This window comes from Hippopotamus amphibius, chromosome 12 (genome assembly GCF_030028045.1).
Source record: "Hippopotamus amphibius kiboko isolate mHipAmp2 chromosome 12, mHipAmp2.hap2, whole genome shotgun sequence".
In the NCBI taxonomy this organism is placed as follows: Eukaryota; Metazoa; Chordata; class Mammalia; order Artiodactyla; family Hippopotamidae; genus Hippopotamus; species Hippopotamus amphibius.
The window spans coordinates 20,390,451-20,412,429 of NC_080197.1; the positions used below are offsets into that span (position 1 = coordinate 20,390,451).

Consider the following 21,979-nt stretch of genomic DNA (forward strand, 5'->3'; position numbering starts at 1 on the left):
GTCAATTCTTTTAATATTTCATCTTTACTCTTTGAAATTTTAATCAGTTTAAATCAAATTGGGTCAATTATATGAGGTAAGTAGTGGTGGGGGGTATTTGTCTTTCTCTAAACCCCAAAATATTTAACCAATCATCCATGCCAGATTTATTTAATAATCCTACCTCACACTTTGAATTATTTAATACTCATATTTTAATTCTGCATTTGAATTACTGTAGCATTTTAGTATGTTTTGACATCTGGTAGGGCAGATTTTGCCTTTTTTCATTTTATTTTAGTTTTCTACATTTTCAGCCATTTTCCTGCATTTCTTTTGTCTAGCTGAATCAGAAACAGGCTGTCAAGTTTTCAACAAAGATCCACAGAGAATTTTGAAATTTTTGTCTCTCACTAAATTTGGGAGTTTTATTCCTTTCCTTCTCTTCCTTTTCCTCCTCCTTCTTTTTCTTCTTAATCCTTTCCCTCTTTTTAAAAATCTCCATTTCTCCCTCATCCTCCTTCTTTTCATCCTCCATCTTCCTCATTTCTTCATCTTAATCGTCATCTCTTAATTGATTGCTATTTACATGATAAATATTCACGCATACAGAAAATAAAAATATTGATCAAATCTTGACAGGTTGTATTTTGTGTATGCATTAGATATTTTAAGACGGAGATCTAAAATGTTACAGAAATAGCCATCTTCCTCCACCCAAATTTCCCTTCACCCTCCACAGTAACCACAATTATGAAACTGGAGTACAGTCTGTCTGTGCATGTGTTAACCTTTACTTTCACAATACGCATTTATCCATAATCATATGTAGTATTGTTTTGTATGTTTAAAACTTTTGTGCAAAATGCTGCATGCTAAGCATGTCCTTTTGCATCTTGATTGTGTGTGTGTTGAGGGTGGGGCGCAACAATATGTAACTTTTCTTCTTGAAGATCCTGCATATGTTTTGTTTAGTTTACTCTCGGTTGTGTAGAATATTTTCATGGTCTTAATGCTAAATTCACTTGATTCAAATTTTGTTGATGGCTAGTGCAACCAAATACCAGATGAGATCAGTCTTCTCTGTTGAGTTCTGATTTCATCATGTGAACTTGGTATCCAAACTATGAGGGAACATGTTCTGTCTGGAAAATATGCAAGCTTGGGCTTCTCCCTTCCTGTTAGGGAACTCCTGCAGGGGAGTCCTGCCTGTGATCTTCATCTAGAAGACCAGTTCTTAACCACTGCCTGGTTCTTGTCCATCCCCTGTCTGCTGAGCCTAGGACTATGCCTGTTTGAGTAGAATTGTGGCCACAGTCTAACCCTGAACATGGTACCAGTATAGTACAACCCGTAAGCCCCACTATGCACCACCTAGATTTTCCCAGATATCTCTCCACAGACATCCCCAACCTCACCTTAAACCAAACTAAACCTGTCATATTCCAGACTGGCTATTGTCTCACAGGGTATTTTGGTGGTGTAGTGATTTGTTTTGTTTTCATGTATTCCTTTGAGTTCCTACCACCTCAGCCATCCCGGTTCACTTTTTCTCCTGATTCTAACATCCTGGTTCGTCCAGATACAGAAACTATACCCAAGATGGCAAGAGCATTTTTGCCCACATGATAACCATAGATTATTGGTGGTGATTTAATGAAAAAAAATGGTGTTAAGAATAATTGAGAGATAATATCTGGATTTGGTCAGAAGAAGCTATCTGCCACTGGCAGCTCCATCCTTATGTTCTTACTATCATTTGCTTTATGCCTTCCAAGATGAGAATTAATGATTACAATACTTTTGACCATAAACAAATGTGCAGCCAATGAGGGTAGTAGGAAAACAACAAAGTACAAAAATAAAATCAAAATCTAGGTGGGGCGCTATTTTCCTTTTTCCATATATTCATGTATCTGTAATTGTTTTCTATGTGTAAAATAATCACACTCCAGTGGGTACAGAGGGGTGGAAAGGTGAAGGACAGTCCCTAAAGTTATTTCATGTGGCATTTTTTTGTCTTCCAAAGACTGTTGCAACTACATCTCTCATATCTCAGGCTCTTCTGGAACATTGGAATTCTACCCTATCAAGAGGTGATGTCTGTGTCTGCTCCTCTTGAATCTGGGTGGGTCTCTGTGACTGCTTCCACCCATAGCGTACAGTAGAAGTGATGCTATGTGGCTTCTGAAGCTAGCTATGCCATTCCCTTTGTTCTCTGACGGATTCTGGCTCTTGGAACCCAGCCACCATACTGGTAGGAAGCTCAAGTATCTGTGGAAAGGTTCTCACAGAGAGGAACCAATGCCCACTGACCCACAGACCAGGCTGAGTTCCCAGCCAACAGTCATCATCAACTTGCCAGCCACATGAGTGAGATATCCTGAAAGGAGCTCCAACAGCACCAGGTCAATTGTGTTACCAAAGAATACCTCTTTCCTATCATCTTCCTCTGAGACTGCTGTAGAGCTAGTTTGGAAGCTGTAATTGTGTCCTGAAGATTCAGGATAAGAAAGTATTGCTCAAGTTATGGGTGATGCTATGGCTGAAGTAATGTCCTGTGGTGCTTTTTCCTCCAGGGATACTTGCTTATTTGCTCAGGTACCTCATACGCCTTCTTATGTCAGCACCCTAAGAATATTTATTGTGTGGTTGTTCATTGTTCTTTAGCCACCTCAAAGTGTTCCTCTTGCTTTCAAGTAATGTTTTCATGTTTTCCTGCTAGTATTCCTTCAAAGGTAAAAGTTGAATATCATAAGTGTTTAATAAAACAATCAGGTATTGCTAAGATGTGTAACAGAATTCACGTTCAAAACAAGACCTTGTCAGTCAAGAAAAATAGATAAAAATGAACGCCTTGAAAATTCATGTGTAGAAAGATAAATTTCTGCTATTATGTTAGTGTGGTCTGTTTTACCTACCTTGGTGCAAGAGATATCTAATTTCATACACGGCAACTCGTCTTTTTAAATTGCTTATAAAATCCAGGCAAAATCAACTATAAGTGTCAAGACTGAAGAAGGTAAGAGTCCTTTGTTTGGCCTAGGACAGACCAAATTTTGATTGATGTGTTTATTTCTCAACACTACAAGTTGAGGGGGACTCTTAAGAAAGCACGCTGATAATTGAATAGGTTCCCATCCAAAGCAGTGAACTCTGGGACTTCCCTGGTGGTCCAGTGGTTAAGACTTTGCCTTCCAATGCAGGGGGTATGGGTTCGATCCTTGATTGTGGAGCTAAGATTTGGAAAGCTAAGATCTCATATGCCGCAGGGCCAAAAAGCCGAAACATAAAACAGAAGCAATATTGTAACAAATTCAATTTAAAAAGACTTTAAAAATGGTCCACAACAGAAAGAAAAAAAAATCTTAAAAAAACCCAAAACCCAAAAACCAAAGAAACTATGCAGTGAACTGTTGTTTTACTAGAAGCCGAAATGTTCTCTGCCAGGAACTTTGTGTAGATCAGAGGCACAAATAATTTTTTAGGTCCTTTCAAACACTGTGATATTCTATATTAGAATTTAATCCTGACCCCAAGTGCCAGTTCTTCACATTGCCACACAAGTAATCTTCTAGGGGACCACATCTTCCAAGAACATAGTGAACTTCATGCCTTAAGTGTGAGGCACAGATCCCTTCTTGTTAACAAGGGATGAGATATGAATTTTCATAGGCAGAATACTCAGGTGTGCAAAAATGTAACTATTAATTTCATTATTACTGAAACTAGCTTAGCTCTTTAACCCCCATATCCACTCAGCAGGAAACTTAATTGCTAACCCAAAGTCATTCACCACTTCTGTTGTCAAGTTTAGTTTATCTGGGGTAAATGCTTAAATTCACAATGTTATTTTTGAACTCTTTGTTTCCTTTATACAGAGGTTATTTTAACTTCCTGATGAATTTTACTTTCATGGATGTTGTATCTTTTTAAAAATCAAAATTATTTGGCGCATAATTATTGGCGTCTGACTTACAAACATAAAATTCACCCATTTTTAGTGTACTGTTTGTCAATTTCTACACTAATGGTCTCTGGTGGTTTTGATTGAGATAGTGCTGAATCGGTAGATCACTTTTAGGAGAATCATCAGAGCGACACAGAATCTTCCAATCCACTAACATGGTATATCTCTCATTTTATTTAGGTCTTCTGTAATATCTCTGAGCGTTGCACTGTGGTTTTAGGTTTAGAAGCCTGGCACATATTTTGATAAACTTTCCTTAAAGATTTAAAGGTGCATATACATTTAGGAAGTGCTATGTCTTCTGGATAGACTCACCAGTTTTTCATTACAAAATGCCCCACTTTATCCCTGATGCTATTGCTTACCCTGAAATCTACATTGTATGATGTTAATATAGACATTTTAGCTTATTGCCTGGCGTTTGCACGGTACATAATTTTTCATTCCCTTACCTGTCTGTGACTTTATATTGCAAATGGGTTTTGTCCTATTGTCATATCTTTGAGTACTGTTTTTTACCCACTCCCACAATCTGTCTTCTATTGGTGTATCAAGATGAGTAAACGTTAACATAATTATTGATCTGATAGGTTTAAATCTACAGTTTTCTTCCTTTTTTTTTTTTTAATATGTCCTATCTGTTCTTCATTTTTTCTCTTTTCTGCCTCCTTTTGTGTTATTAGTGTCATATTACTTCCACTATTGGCTTACTAGCTATTCTTCGTTTTTATTTTTAGTAACTGCTCTAGGGAATACAGTAAACAACTTTAATGTATCTCATTTTACCTTTAACTAATATCACAAAGAATTTAATGAATAATGTAAGAGCATTACAACCATACACTTCCAACTATCCCTTCCCATTTTTGTTTTCATTCATGTTTTATTTACACATATGTTATAAATAGTATTATTTTTACTTTAAACGTATGTCTTTTAAAGAAATTTAAAGTAGAAAGAAAGGTGCTTCACATTTACTCACATGTGTACCATTTCTAATGCTTTTCATTCCTACTGTGTAGATCCAAGTTTTCTTGTGGTACCATTTTCCTTTTATCTGAAGAACTTTTATTATTTCTTGTCTGAAGTTTCGCTGATGATAAATTCCTTCATCACTTTATTTATCTGAAACATTACTTCATCTTGATTTTTAAGATATAATTTTGTTGGTATGGAACTCTAGGTTGGCAGTTTTGTTTTGCACTTTTCCCTGTGGAAGGGAAGTTGAAGGGCTTAATGGGGTGGGGCATGGTTTATCAGTTCCATGAGTATATTTATGTTTCAGGAATATTCTGTGGACAGTATTATAAAGAATTGCTTGGCTTGGGGAAAGTGTAAAAGCAACAAAAGCAGTAAGGAGGTTGTTAAAATAATCCAGGGGAGATATGATGGGGTCTCAAATAAGTCAAAGCAAGTGGGGATGGTGATAAGGATACTGATTTGGAAGATGTGTTATCCGAATGTGGGGATCATATATGAAAGGTGATGGAGAAGAGGGATCCTTGCACCTTGGTTGTGTCACATGAGTGAGGAGAGGTCCCACTTATTGAGATGGGGATTTACAGGTGGAGGAAGAGGTTTGTGCCATCACTGATGCCCATCTTCATAGTAGCTTAGGTTCTAGATTCAGGTGACTGCCTCAGATGCCATGCCTGGCATTCCTCCACCGGGATGAACCCCTCATCTATCTGGGGACCAGGTACACCTCTAGCTCTTGTCACGCTACTCTGCCAGTGAGATAAACCCTTATTTTCTCCAAGCTACTGAGCATGGGATCTCCCCTTGGAATCTGTACCCATGATATTGAAGGTGTCCCCCTTCCAGGACTCTGGTTCTGCCTCTCTCCTTCTAACCTGGACTGGGCAGTTATGGATAACGTCCTTAAGGTAAACTCAGTTCAGGTCAGCACCTTTGTTGTGGTGCTCGTTCTATGGCTACTAGTTTGATGCATCTCTAAGCGTGTCAGCCTCCCCAGGCTCTTGTTTCATCTGTTTCAACTCTCCCACTGGTGCCAACTCATACAGCTGAGTTCACCCCAAGTTATGACATTATTTAGACTTTTCCTTTCAACTTAGAATATGAAACAAAGATAAATCATTCAACCTCCATCGCCCATTTAACCCCTGTGTAAACTGTCTGAGGCATAGAATGAAAATTACCTTTTTCAAGGAACGCGTTTGAGGGGGGAGTCAATTAAGTCTTGCCCTGTGCTTTGAGATCTTTCAATGAAAGGCTCGGGGTTATTACTGTTAACAAGATACCAAAGGGCTATTTGCCAGCAATGACTCCCTTCGAGCCAGCATGTCTGTCATTAGTAATTTGGGGGCTTGGCACAGAGTCATGGGAATGTTTTAATGGCTTCTGTTCAACCCCAGAAATAGATCTCAAAGTTGCAAAAAGAAATGCTTGTTTTCTCTGTTCTCCTCTATTTCTGTACACGTGGTGACCCTCAGGGGAGATCTCAGGTTCTCTGGCAGAGGCCAAAGAAGTGGGGCAACAGGGTCTTAAGCTGCCCCAATAAACTCTGACAGCTGACAGTGCTGGGGTCTATCCCAGAGGCTAATTTAGAGATGGGTTATACCACCAGAAAGTAACCGTGGCCCAAGCTGAATTTCTAGAGCCACCTGAAGACCTTGCTAACTCAGTGAGGGTTGGGAATGTTACGCAGGAAACTCTTTCTTTAAGAAATATTTGGAAAATGTTTGCTAATTTGAACAAATTATTTTATTCCTAAGCCAACTCCCAAATGCTTTTTCAGAGCTGTGTTTATGAGTCAAGAAAAAAAAGTATTTTCTGTCTGGGAGGCCTGGCCTTGTTTCTAGAGAAGTGGGCAGAGTGTGTGTGCCCATCCAGGCTTGGGTTTGGCCCCTCGCTGGGTAAGCCCATGCTGTAGCTTTGTTTTTGATTAATTAATTAAATTATTCTTTTAAAAACTCCCTCTGCCCCAGGTATTTCCTTCAGTTTTGTTCCATCCTTTGCTTTATGTTTAATCAATTCTTTTCTCTGCTTGTCAAAGTATGATATACTGGAAAAAGCAGTAGTTCTGTTGAGAAATACCTTTGACTCTTACTGATGGTGATCTTGAGCAAGTCATTTAATTTCTATGAGTCTCATTTCATTCTCTGAAAGATAGGTGGTAACACAGGGGCCCAGCAGGATGTCTGGGATGATGGAGCCAATAGAAACACAGTTCTCTAAGATGCTGCAGACACAAGCGGTAAATCTGAAAGAGCTGAATATAAGCAATAGGGTATGGTGGGGACTGCAGCAAACAGAAGCATACATGCCCATCCTCAGGGAGCAGCCATTATTCTGCTCTAGCAAACTTCCTCCCCACCCACCTTCCCTCCTCCCTCCCTCCCTTCCTTCCTTCTTTCTTTTTCTTTTTTTAACAGATAGGAAACTCGGAAATTTATACAAAGTTTCCTGATTTTCAAGCGTTAGAACTAATTCATTTTCTTCTGAAAAACAGTCTCAAACAGTAGAAAGATGGTTGTGACCTCGGTTTGGCTAACAAACCACCAGTGTAACATTTATGGTTTATTTTACCCTGCTTCTAAAAATTTCTACCTCCTCCTCTTCTTCACTCTTCTCTACTACTTAGCTTTTTCCTCCCATTTTCCCCCTGACATCACTGATGTTTTCTTTACATTCTCCTAAAGTAACACCAGGTTCTTTGCTTGGGGCATATTCACATAACCACGGTTTTTACATTCTTCCATCTGGCCAACTCAAATCCCCATCACCTTTCTCATGGGCAACAAGACAAAGACAACAGCAAGCCCACTGAGTTTTGAAGGAGTTAAGTCTACTCTTCCATTCCCAAGAGAAAAGTAAAGAACTACCCTTCCGACTTTTACTCAAAAAAAAAAAAAAAAAAATCTTGGCTGTCTATATGACCACCAGGAATGCTAACTCATCAGCCACTTAGGGCCATAACTGAGGCTGTGTTCACCAATCCTTGGCCACACAAATGGTGCCAATCCTGAGCCTGGTAAGGAGTTGGCCTGAAGAAGTCATGACAGTGTGGCTCCATTGCCTTTCTGGAAAAATATGCTGAAGACGTCCCAACCACTGATTGTTTAATAATAAACTGTACTCTACAAGGTATGTTCTTCACCAAAAATGGGACGCTGCTTCCTAGTTGCAACGTCTTGCCTTCTTTTAACTCTTCTCTTGGGAGAAACGTGACTATCCCGTTTAGGAAAAGAAGACACCCCTTTGGAAATAATGTAATCATACTTTCTGTGCGTGCCTCGATTTTCTACTCCCTGACCAGGGGCAGACATCACTACTTGCTAAGGGCATGCCTTCAAGTGAGTCTAGATGTAGTGCAAGATCTTTAATACGCATGACAGCCATCACCGATCACGTGAGGATGGGATATGTGTTAAAATACAATAGGCTCAAAGCAAAAAAGCCCCAAATATACATCAGCTGGTGAACAGATAATAACATGTGGTCATTCATATAATGGAATACTATTTGCTAATAAAAACAAATGGAGCATGAATACACACAGCAATGGGAATGGACCTCAAAATGTCAGGCTAAGTGAAGGAAACCAGACACATATTGTATGAATCCACATATGTGAAATGTCCAGAAAAGGCACACCTACAAACAAAAAGTAGACTAGTAATTGTCTGAGGCTGGGGTGGAAATGAGGAGTGACTGCAAACGGGCTCAAGGTTTCTATTTTGAGGTGATGGAGAAGTTCTAAAATTAGATGGCAATAATGGTATGGCTTTGTAAATATACCAAAGGTGATTGAACTGTACACATAAAACAAGTGAATTCAGTGTTATGTAAATTCTATTTCAACAAAGCTGTTAAAATGCACACACAATAGGCTTGCAGACATTAGCTACGCGAAGTCAGGGAGCCATGGAGGACAAGTTACTCCAGGACCTTCCACTGACTTGCTGTGTGATGTTAAAAAAGGGCTTCCTTCTCTCTGTAGTAGTTTCTTCATCTGTAGTTTGAGGTGTTTGAGTGGTTGCTCTGTTAAGAACTTTTAAGCTCTGACAGCACCTGAGAATAAGCAGAAGCAAGGATGGTGACTGCTGTTATTCTGCCACAGTCACCTCCTAGGCTGTCAACTTTGGGGGAGGAGCAGAGATTAGGGACTTGCGCCCCTCTCCATGCCTGGCTCAGTGCCCTACACAGAATGTCGAACAGTGCCTGACTATTGGTATAAGGAGATTAGACTTATCAACATCTAAGGGACTCCAAAAACAATATGAAAGCTATTGTCTAAGACTTTCATATGCAACATGATGAATGACAGTGTGACATTTCTTCCCTGGCAGTTGTTCCTTTTTTTTGTTTTTTAGAGGGTGTAAAACATTGGGAGTAAAACATCACCCATTATAACCTTTTCTGATTGGGTAAGTAGTTACGGTAAGGAGAAGAGGTGTTTGTGTGTGTGTGTGTGTGTGTGTTGTGTTGGGTAGGGATGGGCTTTGGAGAAAGACAAACCCAAATTTCCTTCCTGGTCTTGCCATTAAATCCTGTGGAACACGCATTTAACCTTTCTGAGTCATCTATAAATGGGGGTAATCTAATCTACCTCGCAAGATGTTTTGAAGTTTTAAGAGATCGTCTACGCTAAATATCTAGAGTAGTTTCGGAAACATATTGGGTGCCTCCTCAATGTTTGTTTCCTGTATTCCTGTTCCCTATGCCCCCCTCTACCAAAGGGACTACTTGGTGATGGTTCAGTCTAGATAGCAGAGACAAAGGAAGTCATACAATAGTCTTGTTAACTAGATACACAGATGTAGTCAACGGAGGTGGCCACGTTAGTTGCAGGGGAACCCGGCTCTTCTGAGTGACTGTTAGTTCAGCCTTCTGGCCTGTGACTTAGGAAATCACCCCTGCATTGCTACTTTACCCTTCTTCTCTTGTCTTTTTGACAGTCAGCTTCTCAAATTGGAGTTATAACTTTTTGATAGGGATTTTTGAGATAATGAATAGTCTTTGCACCAAGGCCAGGCCAAAACCTCAGAGAATTCTCTATAAGACAAACTCCCCAGGAGCCCACCCAAACCTTTGACTTCACATTTGGCCAAAGCATCCAAGTCTCTGTTTCTGCTTCAGCCCATGTGTCTTTTAAGACCAAGCCAGAAAACTCTGGAAGGCTGGGTGCTGTCAAATGTTGCAGGGTCACACACACTGAGGGACAAAACCAACTTTAGTGGGACTTTGCAAATCTTTGCCTGCCTCATTCTGCTCACAGAGATGCAGGGGTGTGATAAATATTCTTTAAGGGTAAGGGAGGAAAGAGAATGAACGCTTACGGGGCCTACGTTATACATGGCACTTAAAATATTTATTTCATCTTCTATTCACTTAGTTAAGATGTAAGAGTAATTTTGATTGTACTTTTACACAAGGCAAGCGGCCCAGGCTCTTTGTCAAAACAAATTAAGCAATGAGAAATGCACAGGGTAAAAAGTGAAAGTATCCCTACACTGGCAACCACACATCCTCCACTTGCCGGTCCTTGTTGAAATTTTATTATTATTATTATTTATTTTATTGAAGTATAGTTGATTTACAATGTTGTGTTAATTTCTGCTGTATAACAAAGTGATCATATTGTATGTGTGTATATATACACACGTATATATACACATATACACACATATATACACATACGTATATATGTATATATACATATATATACATTCCTTATTTAAAATTTTTTTGGCCGTGACACGTGGCTTGCGGGATCTCAGTTCCCCAACCAGGGGCTGGACCTAGGCCCTTGGCAATGAAAGCGTGGTGTCCTTACCACTGGACCACCAGGGAATTCCCTATGTACATTCTTTTTAATATTCTTTTCCATTTTGGTCTATCTCAGGATATGGAATATAGTTCCCTGTGCTATAGAGTAGGACCTTGTTGTTTATTCATTCTATGCCTAATCATTTGCATCTACTAATCCCCAACTCCCACTCCATCCCTCCCCCACACCCCCTTCCCCTTTGGCAACCACAAATCTGTTCTCTATGTCTATGAGTCTGTTTCCATTTTGTAGATAAGTTCATTTGTGTCGTATCCCTGTTGAAATTTTAATCTCAAGTGGATTTTCAAGACTGTGACGGTAAATGCATATTTTTCTGCAATCTGCCAATTTGTATACTCTGCTTACTTTTCTATATGATTCCGTGGAGAGCTGCCTCCCTCTTTAATGACTACCTAGCAGTCCATTTCCTGCACGTCCTCTCATTTGCTTAGCCACGCCCCATCCATGGTCACATGCGTTGTTTCCTGCCGTTTGTACACAGAACCCTCGACATGTTTATTTGTACATCCTTGCATGTGTATCTTTCAACAGAAATTTATTGAGCAAAATACATATCAGGTGGAGGACTAGATGCTATGGATACGGCAGGGACAAGATATAATTGCTTCCTGCCTTCCTAGAGTCTGCAATCTAGCTGACTACTGCATTTCAGATCTATATTCCACCTTGCCTCCACCCCTGCCCTGCCCACTAATGTAATAAAAACTGTCCCTGGTTTATAGGTACGAAGCCTACAGCTTTAGGAAGTTTATGACCATTTCCAAGGCCATCCAGTCCATCTGTGGCATGGCTGGGAAATATCCCCATGCCTGCCTCCAAAACTCCCGTGTCGCCTATTACCTGGCCAATGACTAATATTTGGCCAGTTTCAAGCACCCAAGGAAGATGTGTGGCATCTTGCATTGAATCTTTAGAGATCCAGGTGAGGGCAACAGATTCAAAGAGGTTAGTTCCTGTTGTTTGTAGAATCATGACCCTACAGTCTATAAGGAGAGCAGGGAGATCTCTGCCTCCACTGTTCATTGAGGGTCTGCCCTGGAGTTCGGCATATTGGGTTTGCCTGAGGGATGCTGTTTTCATTTGAATGGCCTTGGGCACATCACTTCTCTATCAGACTCAGGCTTCCTCATCTGTAAAACAAAATATATCAAGATCAACCTTCCTGAGTGGTTGTAAGTTTTCGACGTGTGTAAAATGTTTAGCATAAAATGTCAGCTGTTATTACTGCCCTCATATATATTTTTTTTCTTGTGCTAAATCTGATTGCCCTCCGGAGTCCCCGGCTTGTTCTGCCAATTCTGAGCCCAGCACCTGCTTCCTCACCACCTTTGCTGTCCTCAGGAGCCCTTGGACATTTCTTGGTATGGCCTTAGTTTCCATCTTAAGAGAATGTGAACATGATCTGGACTCAATATAGTCCAGGGGTGCACGGAGGCTGTTAATTAGAAATGGAAGGGTAGGCACAGCTAATGGTTTTCCGAGTGGCCATTTACACTCAGTTTGGGAACTGGGTATGATTCCTTTTTAGAGTAACTCCGTAGAGATTTGTGGCCTGTTGTCATCTACTTTCCAGAGTCTCTTCTGTCCTTTGAAGACCCAGCTTTGGAACCTGGCCCTTTGGCCCGGCTCTCACTGCCAGGCTAGACAGGCACAGATATTATTTGTCAAGCCGGGGCAGGGTTACCCGACCGGGACACTCAGCAGTGGGCCAGGCCATCCCTTTCCCAAGCTGGGCTCTCAGCCACCGCTGGAGAGATGCCGGGCAGGGAGGAGGCAGGGCCTGTGCAGGGCGGGATGACTGACATGGGCCCCTCCCAGGCAGCAGGTTCAGACAGGAGGAGAGAGAGGCTGCCTGCGCTGGGTCAGAGGGGACACTGGCTGCCAGGAGAGGGGCCCTCCCAGCCTGGGCTCCTTGAGGCCTGCCCGTTCTGGCATGGCTATTGGGGAAACCTGTTGGGTAAGCTCCCATGTGTTTCCCCGTAAGGCTGGGTCTTGCGGTCCAGGCTGGAAAGTGGGGTGAGGGGAGGGAGTTCTTTATTGACTCTGACATTTACTTGAGAAGCTGCCAAAGAGTGGTTTATGTTTCTTAAACAGAGATGTGTGATGATAGGGAGGCTGCTCCTGTGGAGGTGATAGCGAGCCGTGCCTGAGGCTGGGCCTCCCTGGCGTGTCCCTTTGCCAAGGCCACGGGCTGCACAGCAAAGGGGGCAGATGGCTGGATGTGGGGGGAGGTGGCTCAGCCACCCCCGGCACAGATAGTGCAACCTTGGGGGGAGTCAGATCACCTCCCTGGACTCCACTCTGCTCATCAGCTAGGTGGGAATAATGGTCTCCCCCTCTCAGGGCTCCCTGGTGAGTGTTCCTTTGCTACATCCTTCCTCTGCACAATTCCAGGTGTCTCATAAATATGATTTCGCTTAATCCTATACAGACTGCATGATGCAAGTGCTATCATTAGCCTTGTTTCACAGGTGAGGCACAGAAAGACCACATAATTTGGCGAAGGTCTCATAGCAAAGCTGGCAGAGCTGAGATCTGACCGCATGCTGACTGGCTCCCATGTCTCCCAGCTTAACCACGATGCTACGCTTCCCACAACTTGCCTAGGACCCTGGCCCTCTCCCTTCAAACACATAACTCACTTTGGAAGAGCCCAGTTGTGGATGTGACGGTCTGATGAATACATGTCTCTTTTATTGGATTCTGAGCTCTCCGTCTTGGTTTTTTTAACCGCCACATCCCCGGGTACTAGCTCTGCATCTAGGAAGAAACCTCCCTACAGCACATGTGAGAAAGGCTGAAGGGAAGATCCAATGAGATAAAGAAATAACAGGTGGTTCTTTCTGAAGCCATCCGGCACTACTGTGAGCTCACAATAGGCATTTGGGAAATGTTTATACCTGGGACAGACTGGCTGTGGGGCTGAGTTAAACCCAGTGACTTCATTCCTCAGTGTAGCATGATGGGTCATGAATAGAGTCATCCCCACGTGGCAGCCATTGGAGGGATTTGTTTGCCTCAGCCACAGACGAGGAAGAAGGGCAGGGAGCGTGCTCTGCAGGCAGGACAGCACTGGGACATGCACCTCACAGACCTTCCAAAGCTTTCAAGGGTGACCTCACCCAGCATCTCCCTAAAGTAAGCACCTCTTGCTGAGCCTTGAAAGCTGACTCAGTCCAAGCCGCCTTGGAGAAGAACGTTTCCATCACTCTGCTTAGTGATCTAAATCCTACCTTCAGCTTCTGCTTCAACCCTAATGAGGAGCATCTCCAAAGTGCCAGGTGGTTGAATGTCCTCCAGAAGGAGGCAGGAAAGAACCTGGCTTCCAAGTTGTGTGTTCTCCCCTCACCTCTCCGCAGCCCCTGTGTTTGTGGAGCCTGTGGGCATGAGAGGAGTCGAGGGCCAGCCTTGAACTGTGGTCCTTAGATGGACAGTCTCTGCAGCTTGTTTGTGTCTTTTTCCTACTCCTGGAGGCAGCAACAAAGGGACAGTGCATGTGTGTATCCGTGCAAGGAGATACTCAACATCCCATTTCTAACTGTGAGGACTCACATGTTCGTGGGAAATCTGATGTCTTTTCAAAAATTCTGCTAAACTTGGCAAGGCTTCCCCCGAGCCTCCCAATCAAGTTCTTGAGCCCACTGAATGCTGCCTCTGGGCATGGCAGGCTTTGCACAGGGTTTGGCTGGTGCAATGCAAACATGCTACCAGTCTGACAGACAGACAGACAGGCTGCAATGAAAGTCTAGATCTAATCGCTCTCTAAGTTAGAATGGATAATTTGGTTAGATAATATCAGAAAAAAAATCTGTCAGCATATTATATTTAGATGTATTTAAGTCCTGTTGGCAAAGAGAATATCTGAGGAACTGGTTTGAAACCACACTTCATAGGAATAGCATCAAGTAATGAGTAAGTGACTTCGGTTTCTTTGCCCAAATGGAAACCCAGTCAATCAGAAAGGAACACAGATTTCTTGAGAGCCCTGTTTTGGAACCAGGGAAGCCCTGCATTGGGGCTTGCCCTCACCCTGAATTCTGCATCTGGATGGTAATAAAGCCAGAGAAACAGTGTGTCTGTAGGAGAAATTGATTTGAGTTTTTTCCTTAGCAAATGCCTTCATCACCTATTTGAAGAGTTCGCCAGGGCCAGGCTGGTTATTTAAGTTAGAAAGTGATTTTACACTGAGGGCAAGCTAGTTCTCAGCGTTTGTGGCTGAGGTCTTTATTTTTCAGGGAGGTGTCCTCACATGCTAAAGACAATTTCTTGGTTCAGACAAACCAACTCAACAGTCACGTGCATCCTTGGACAGGACTGTTGCCTGCTAATATTGCCACACCTGGGGTGTGTGCCGGGGCCCCTGATTTGCAGCATGAGTATCTTTATCCATTTAGGGTGAGGTGGTGGCAGTTTCTGCTACACTCCCCACAGGTGGCTTGGCTCTTAATCAAACTCCTTTTGATTCACATGGGGAGTTGTCTCCAGGAATCTGATGGCTGCTCAGAAGTGTCTGCATACGTCCTGTTGGTGTGGGCAGTGTGAATCTCAGAAGATCTGGGGGCTCACCTGCTGACATGAGCCTGTGATCTGGTCAATAAAGGTGGTATATAAATCTGTGTGATTGAATTTATGACTTAGATTTTTTTTATACAAATGCTATTCCAAAATAGAGAAACATAATATTTAGTTAGATTATGTTGATTTAAGAATATGGTTATTAATCTTAAAGGGAGGAAAACTGGAGTCAGTCATTTTAGAAATGTCAGAAGCCTTGCACTGTGGATGAATCAAATGTACCCCCGCATCCTGCACCATCTTGTTTCTAAATGGCTGCAGAGGATGGATGTTCATGCATGAACATGCACATGCAAACACGTGTGCACACATGCATACACACATGCACACACGCGTGTGCACACACACGCACACACACATTTCCTCTTTATCTTGTTCTCTTTGGATATCTCTGTATGTACTTTTGAGAAGCAGTTCTGATTCTAACTTTAACCTTAACCCAACTATCTGGCTCTTTATCCTTTGGGCGCTATTGACACTCATCTGCTTGGCTCTGTTTGTTTAACAGAACTCTTGCGTCTTGACTTTTGTGTACCTGACACCAAAGTTTCCATTTTCCAGAAGGTGGTCTCAACTAGGGCAGTAGGTACTCGTTCTTACCTTGTCCCAATTCTGCTCTCCACCTGAGCTGTTATGTTAGCCTTTGACCTTCTGCTGTAAGTTCTGCTCAACAAGCCCTCAGATAGACACAGGGGCCTCTAGAGGATGCTCCTTCTTTCTTGGTATGATCAACTTCAAGGCTGAAGAAGGGCATCCAGTCCACGCCAGTGATTGTCCCAGGTCCTCTTACCAAGCCAGGATGAAGGAGTGGCATCCTCACTAGCAAAAGGCCCTGGGCTTAACAGAGACTCATTCCCACACCTGCCAAGGGCACAGCAAGGAAAGCCTTATCTGGAGGTCTGAATCTTCAGGCCAGATTACCAGCCAGGTTCTTTGGAGGGAGCAGAAGCTGGCAAGCCGCCATGTGGAGAATTAGAAAGAGTGGGACCAGATCCTGGAGTCCTGGGCCATCTACGGGCCACCTCGAGGAATGTTTGTGTGCCAAATAAGCCTGTTAGGCAGGATCCTTGGGTTTCAGGTTGATTCTGAAAACTGTTCCTAGCTCCAGTTGATAGAGAAACTCCTTGGACAGCATATGCAGTATTATATAACACTGACAATAATAACCGCTATGCTGTTTAGCAGTGACCGTTTGCCTGGCAATGTGCTAGTCACTCTATTAGACTGGCTTATTTAATCCTTGCTTCACACAAAGGTGATAAGTGAGTATTCCCCTTTTAGAGATATGGAAACTAAGGTCTGGATAAGTGAAATGACTTGCTCAGAGTTCCAAAGCTAGTAAGTGATAAAGCCAGCATTTAAACCCAGGCCGACTGACTCCAGAGCCTGTGTTTAATCAAAATACTAGAGTGTCCCAGGATGGTATAAACCAGAGGTTTGCACATCTGTTGTATAAAGGACCAGATAATAAATGTTTTAGGCTTTGTGGGCCTGTGGGCTTTGTGGCAACTCTTTCACTCTGCTTTTGTGGCACAACAGCCTTCAATAGACAATATGTAAATTAACGTTGTAGCTCTATTCCAATAAAGCTTTATTTACAAAAACAAGCCATGGGCTGAACTTGACCCGTAAGCTATAGACTGCTGACTCCTGGAGTAAATCAAAGAGGGGATTGAAGTTTCATAATCAGCAAACATTCGTTGGAACACTTACTATGTGTCAGATACTTCAATTAATTTATTTTTAATGACTCCTTCAAGAGCTATGAAGTAGGAAAGGAATTCCCAGTTTACAAATGAGAAAATCGAGGCTCAGTGAAGTCAACTTTTCTAGAGACATATAGCTGGTAAATGGCAAAAGAGAACTGAATATAACTTGTCATAACTCACGTTCCTTTGTCATTTTTCTCTGTAGGCTTTCCAAGTAGACTGAAGCCCCATAAATAATCAGGTCTCCAGAAGTTATATTGCCGCCTTTTTCGGAGCCGTGTGAATGTGTCATAACTTGACCACGACTGGCTTCCAGGCACGCTGGGACCTCAGAAGTGTGAGGTGTCTGAAGGAGCAATTGGTGCAGGACTAGAAAGTGGGGAACTTGCTCAGCTGGAAAGCTGACCATCGGTGGAGAGAGGGGTCCCAGTTGTCCGCGTGGATGCGGGAAATTCTGTCCGGGTCCAGGGTACTCTCATTTCTACAGTGGGGCACTGTGGGATTGGGGCTGTGAGTGGAGGGACCAGAAATCTCCGGGGCATGGTTATGCTGGAGTGGCATCCTCGTTTGGAGCAGGACTCTGGTCAGCAGCTCTAACCAGGGAGGAGGAAACTGGGAGAGATGGGGCGCCATTGGAGGGGTCTGCTTCTGGAGAATGATTTCTAGGTACAGGAAGCAGTCAGAGTGAGAAACAGGAATCCTAGAAAGTACAGTCCTGTGACAGGTAGAGACACGGTCTCAGTCTCCCACCTTAGCTTAAGGACCATTTCGTCACAGAGGCCTTTGCTGACCATTCCAAATAGATACCCCTGTGCTTCCTTATTGCTGCGCTGTAATTTCTTTACTCATATACACTCACTTCAAGGCCTTTTCACGTGCCATTTCCCCTTCCGGGAATGCTTCTCTCTCAAACTTGCGTAGGTCTTGTGCCCTCACTGCTTCAAAGTCCTTTTTTCAAAAATCAGTCTCAATACCAAATGTAAAATAGATAGCTAGTGGGAAGTTGCTGCATAACATAGGGAGATCAACTCCATGGTGGGTGATGACTTAGAGGGCTGGGATAGGGAGGGTGGGAGGGAGTCACGGGAGGGAGGGGATATGGGGATATATGTATAAATACAGCTGATTCACTTTGGTGTACAGCAAAAACTGGCAAAACAGTGTAAAGCAATTATATTCCAATAAAGAACTTAAAAAAAATCAGTCTCAGGGAGGCATTCCACGACGCCCTCATTTAACAATTCAAACCCTCCCCCTCCCCCAATATTTTATTACCCCCTTTTTCTGCTTTACACTTTTTCTCCTTAGCATTGACCACTAAATTACTACACGTGTTCCCTTCTTATCTTGTTTCTCGACTGCTCTCTAGAAGGTCTAGGAAGTTTAGAAATAGATATAGTTTTGCCCCCATGTCCACAGTGTTTAAACAGTGCCTGAGATAAGGCAGGCCCTCAATAAATATCTGTTGAATTAATTTATCACAAGTCATAATTACATATTTAATCATGTACTGTCTCCATCTCTCACTAGACTGTAAACTCTGTGAGAGCGAAAAGTGTGTCTGTGTTTTCATTACTGCATCCCCAGAGCCCAGAATATATTCAGTGCTCAAGATATACTTGTTGAGTGAAAGAACGAGTGAGGCTTAGGGGAAGATGTAGCTCCTAGCTGGTAGATGAAACCCAAGAACTTACATGTCTCATCATCTAAGCCCTTATCAAGTTGTATTGTGTTTATTATAATTATTTGCAAAGGAGTTTATCTTTCTCACTAATCTAATAGTCCTTTAAAGGGCAAATGTTGTGCCTTTTCATCTCTGAATGTAAGACCCTTGATACCAACTAGCACTTAGTAGGCGATGGTTAATTATCTACCGAATGGATAACATGTACACAGAAGCATAAGCCAGGCATAAGAATACAAAACTCATCGGAGAGCCCACTCCCCGGTAAGGCTAAGCCTGCCTTATTCAGGATGACACAGGAGAGGCAAGACTATATTTGCAGGAGGCAAGTGTCAGAGGTACCACCTGGGATGGGCTAGGATGACCAGACACAGAGGAATCTGGGAGACCTTATCCCAGAGGATAAGCTCCTTCCAGGCTAGGCTGGTCCTGTCTGGGGTGGCCAGGGCAGCCAAAGGAGAGGAGAGAGGCAAGTGAAGTGGAGTGAGATGGGATCATGGAAATACCAGGCAAGGACCCATGCCCAGCTGGGCTTCTCATGCTGATTCAGTGAGCAATGAGAAGCAACTTGGATGTCTTGGGGCCCTGGGGCTCCAGAGAAGAGGTCAGGAGTCAAGGTGCCCTGCACATCTCAGAATCAGTCAGAGATATAATGCTAATCCTACTCTCACCTCCTTTATGAAGCACATGTCCTAATTTGCTTTTCTTAACACTCTAAAACCTGTAGAACACCCTGCCTACTACGAGTTGCTTACATAGAGTTGCTAAGTTGCAAACCATCCATAAATTGGGTCCAGGATGATTCTTGGAGTCAGCACTGGCTCTCAGGGATGCCTTTGGGTGGTCCCTTACCTTAAATAGATGAATGTCTTAAGTGGATGAATGAAAACATCAATGAGTGAATGACCACATGAGCAAATGGATTAATGAATGAATGAAACAAACTTCCTGAAATTTTTTAAGATGAGGCACAAGGGAGGTGGTGCATTTAGGAACCATGGAAGCCCTCTCCATGAGAGGCAAGGCCAACTGAGTTTCAGAGAAGTAGCATGCAGCTCTAAGAGAAGGCTTATAAAAGGAAGAAAGCTGGGCTCCGAATAACGTACACAAGTTTTGTTGTTTAATTGATTTTTGAGTTTGGAACTCACTAAGAGCTTCTGTGTTGACTCATATATGGTTGATAGTTGATGTCACATGGATTTTTTTCAAAACCAGTTATTTTCTATTTGTAGCCTATGCATATTTCCCGAAAAGGCCTATTGGGCTGAGGAAGATGAGGTTAAGTCTCCTGATCTTATGAATATGTTTCCATTGATGCCTCCTTTTTCTAAAGACTGTGTTTCCATTGATGCCTCCTTGCTATTTCTTTTCTTTTCTTTTTTTTTCCTTCTTTTTGGGCCATGCTGCATAGCTTGTGGGATCTCAATTCCCTGACCAGGGATTGAACCAGAGCCCTTGGCAGTGAAAGCGTGGAGTCCTAACCACTGGACCACCAGGGCATTCCTCCTCATTATTTCTATAGTTGTGTCATTGTACATTTTGGCGCTATGCTACATGGTGTCCAAAGATATATGAATAGCTTGCTCTGAATTTTGTTTTTCCCATTGTCATTACAGAGTGGGTTGGTTTAATATATATAGAGGAGGGATAAAAGAGCACAAGAAACAGAGGGTGAAGCAAAGAGATGACACAAAATGTGGAGAACTGTGAGGATAGTATCCCTCCTGTGATGCACAGAACGCAACATGAAAGTGGAAAGAAAGAAAAAAGATGAGTATTTCTTACACTGGGTAGTTTGACCCCATTTTCTTATTTAGTCCCCACAATGTTATCTGAGATGGGTATCGGCATCCTCATTTTATACACAGAACTGATAATGGAGAGGTTAAGTGTAGAAGCTACTCCTTAGAAGTGAGATTCAAACCTTAGTCTCCGTGGGTCAAATACTTTCTCTGATGACGTTTCAGTGTTTTAATATGGGAGACACTCCAGACTGCAACGACAGAACTAGATAAAATGGGAGGCAAGGACAGCAGGATAGACGGGGGCCCAAGATCATAGAAAGTCTAGGGACCAGGACGAAATCCTTGTGGCAATGAATGGAGTATCTTGGACAGCATGCCTTAGGTGTGCTTGGCCAGGAGGCTCGGCCAGGTGCTTTGGTAGAAGCTGGCTCCAAAGACTGGGTGAGGAGAGTTGAATCCACAAGGGTAAAGCTCAGACCTGCAGCTGAGTGACCTTGAAGAGTTGGGTGCTAGTACTTGAGCAGGAATAGAATGTGTAATTTAGGAAAATGTATCTGATATAAAAAGGCAAAGATGAGAAGCTAAAAAATCACTTAGAAGATTATTTTAATAGTTCGGAACTAAGCACTATGACCTTGATTAAAAAGGAGTAGTAGAAATGAGAGAATTGGAAGCATTAGGGAGACATTAGGAAGGAAGAATTCATCTGACTTAATTGCTGACTGGGTATCTGAGACAAAAAAGAAATAATATGTTTCAAGTAAGAAAAAAATCCAGTGGCTACGCACTGCATTGGGCCTTTTTCATTCATTTTGAATTCATTTTCATTCATTGTAACAATCCTGTGAAATGTATGCTGTGAGCCCTATTTATAGATGAAAAAACGGAGTCTCAGAGAGGCTAAATAACCAGCACATACAGTCAGAGGTGGAATTCAAGTCCAGTTACTCCTAATTCCTAAATCTACCTTCTTTACCCAGTGACTTGAGAACTGTAGGAGCTGCTTACTTAAGGGAAGCCTGCGTGAACAACTAGTGGCCATGCCATTGCAGGGACTAACTATGTTAGGCAAATATTTGGTTTCTTTGAAAAAAAAAAAAAAAACACACAAAAAAAAACACAAAAACACACAAAACCCAGAAAACAAGGCAGAGTGCTGAGTCATTCACCCCAAGAAGCCTGAGGGAGGTGATTATAAACAGCTGGCACAGCCTCAGGGGCTCCACTAGAAAAACCAGAGGAGAAGCAGGAAGGGACTGGCTTCGGAAAGGAGAAGGAAAACTGAAGCAGGGAAGTTATTTCAGAGGACAGAGCAAGGCCAGACAGAACCGGATGGAGACAAGCAGAGCCTTTGGTTCTGCAAGAAAAAAGAAATCAAATTCTAAAAACTCAAGAGTCCCTTGAGCTACATGTTGTCTCTCAGTAAATGGTAATGTAATAGATGCAGGGCCTGAAACCCTGATGCTCCATCACATGGAAATAGGCTGGAGTGGAAGCAGTCAA

At 42.6% G+C, this 21,979-nt stretch overlaps 2 long non-coding RNA genes across 5 annotated transcripts in view; both read left to right on the forward strand.

Annotated features, from left to right (window-relative positions):
- Window positions 1-21,979, forward strand: part of LOC130832505 (uncharacterized) — a 49,427-nt gene that overhangs the window by 16,147 nt on the left and 11,301 nt on the right. The window lies entirely within an intron of this gene.
- On the forward strand, window positions 11,966-13,464 carry LOC130832506 (uncharacterized). Its single transcript, XR_009048308.1, has 2 exons — window positions 11,966-12,124; window positions 13,195-13,464. It is a non-coding gene; the product is annotated as an uncharacterized LOC130832506 (long non-coding RNA).